Genomic DNA, 2,648 nt, shown 5'->3' with positions numbered 1-2,648 from the left:
ATCTGAGTAGTTTTAGGGCGTTTTGGCGCGTTGGAAGAAAATAAAGAACTTGAAGTTCATAAGTTTGATTCATTGGTTTAAGGGATTATCTACATATCAAATTGAATATCTACGAGTCTAGTTTCTAATACATTAAACCGTTCATCAATACGACGTTGGAGTAGAGAGATATTCGCGTTTTCGCGAGACCGCGCAAGCAGCTCCCAATGGGACCCACTTAGGCGGTGGTCGACCTACTTCACTTTATAAACGATTTGGACGCCTATTTTTCACTTATTTTCAACTCAACTTCGTCTCCAAACTTCTCCTAACCCTTCTAAACATATTCCACAAGGGTTTGAAGTGATTCCAAAGTGATTACACCATATTTCAACATCAAAACCTAGTTCTAGTGAAGAACAACACCTCTTTGAGGTTGTGTTGTCATTGAGGATTGTTGTGGGCTGTATTTGGATGAAATTCCAAGTTTTTGCTGCTTTATAAGGTGAGTATAACAGCCTACTAATTGTGCTTAAGCTTGCTTGTATGTTGGTTAAATTGTTAGGATGATAAACTACAAGATAATACTTGGATTAGCTTAAGTCACTTCTATGGTGTTGTATTGCCGTTGAGGGTTGTTGTAAGCTGAATATAACTTGGATTTCGACTTGAAGTTACAATAGGAGGTAGGTATATTGTGTTCTTGCATGTGCCTAAGGTTATATTCATGTTGATTAAGTTAAATGGATGGAGTAGACATGAACTAGTGAATAAAGTTACTAATTGAAGATAGTTGGAGTTGTGGATTGTTTCCTTTGTTATAAATATATGGTATAAGGATGGAATCATTGATGAATGACTTCATTATCATGTTAATGATACTGTTAAAGTTAATGTATGAAGTCTATAAGGGGTATATGGGTTATACGGATTCCAATCGGAGCTTGCCGCTCGTCGTGAAGTAGTTGTGACTTGTTGTTGTTATATGGTGTCTTGTTATTGATATTTATAGGTTGCTGGACTTCCCTGGCTGTTTTTGTTGGTATATGGTATTGGAGGAGGCCCTTGTTACAAGGGAGATGCTGCCCGAATTTACGTAGACGAGCTACTAGCTTAAGTTATAGACTTGGCCTTTGCTCAGCACTGATTTTGAATCTCCTTATACTATGATAGATTGAGTTGACTTGTTTGAAGAGTTGCTTGGAAGGGATTAAGGACTCAACCGGTTTAAGGTATGTTAAGGCACTTCCTTCTTTCTTTTGGCATGATCTAAAGTGAAATGAATATGCTATTTCATAACGGATCTACTCCTAGAAACTAAGGTTGTCCATGTTGTTCTTTCCGTTCCTTGAAGCCTACTGAGGTTCATATTGAGGGTATGGATGTCCATAATGTTCTTACGTCACTCCGAAAGGTTTAGAACGTGATTCCATGAGTCTAGAATGCATTATATATAGTATCTATTTTACTCTACCGAGCCGCGCTATAGTCGGCCGGGTATGGCACCTATTGTGCAACCCAGTCAGTTGGGCTTACCGAGCTCCACGTGGCCGGGTATGATTCTACCGAGCCTTATGATGGCCGGGTACATTTTTACCGAGTCCTATTTGAGGCCGGGTACGATATGACGATGATGATGCCCACAGAGGCGTATGTTTTTAAAAGTTTATGTATGTATTATGCATTTCATGTCAGTAGCCCCCAAAGGCACTCAGATGTTACAGGTTGTATCTCCTCTATCTCTCTTTACATTACTGTTCTGGTTTATGTTTTCCTGCCTTACATACTCGGTACTTTATTCGTACTGACGTCCCTTTTGCCTGGGGACGCTGCGTTTCATGCCCGCAGGTCCCGATAGACAGGTTGACATTCCTCCTAGTAGGCTATCAGCTCAGCGAAGGCGTTGGTGTACTCCACTTGCTCCGGAGTTGCCTATTTGGTCAGTATGATTTGGATATGTATTGATTGGTATGGCGGGGCCCTGTCCCGACCTTTATGATTTTATGTACTCTTAGAGGCTTGTAGACAGATGTCAGGTGTATGGATACTTGTATGGCCTTGTCGGCCTATGTTTTGAGTTTACAAATGGTCATGTCGGCCTTATAGGCCCGTATGTCACATGTATAAGTTTGTATATCATGTTGGGTAATCATACGTTAAGTATTCCCTTATGTTTTATTCTTGTTATCTCATGAAGGGTTTTCTAGCTCATTTACCCATGATAGTATGATAAGAAAGATATGTTACGTTGGTACTCGGTTGAGTAAGGCACCGGGTGCCCGTCGCGGCCCTTCGGTTTGGGTCGTGACAAAAGTGGTATCAGAGCAGTTCTGTCCTAGGGAGTCTACAAGCCGTGTCTAGTAGAGTCTTGTTTATGGGTGTGTCGTGCACCACACTTATAAGCCAGGAGGCTACAGGGCATTTAGGACTGTCACTCTTTCTTCTTATTCTAGATCGTGTGGTAGAGCTTAGTGTAAGAATTCAAACTCCTAATTTCGACTTTAGTCGTAATACAACGATACCTACATCCACAAAGACTAGTTGGTAAGAGATTGAATGTGGCTCTGGAAGATCTGAGTTAGAGGAACTCGATTTTGCATCATGCTTATGATGAGTAAATGTAAGTTCTTCAGCAGATTATGTGTGTACTAAGTTGTGTGAGCTTCTTG

Source organism: Nicotiana attenuata, unplaced genomic scaffold, assembly GCF_001879085.1.
Source record: "Nicotiana attenuata strain UT unplaced genomic scaffold, NIATTr2, whole genome shotgun sequence".
Classification (NCBI taxonomy): Eukaryota; Viridiplantae; Streptophyta; class Magnoliopsida; order Solanales; family Solanaceae; genus Nicotiana; species Nicotiana attenuata.
The sequence above is the reverse complement of the archived record's forward strand: the minus strand, read 5'-3'. Positions refer to the sequence as shown.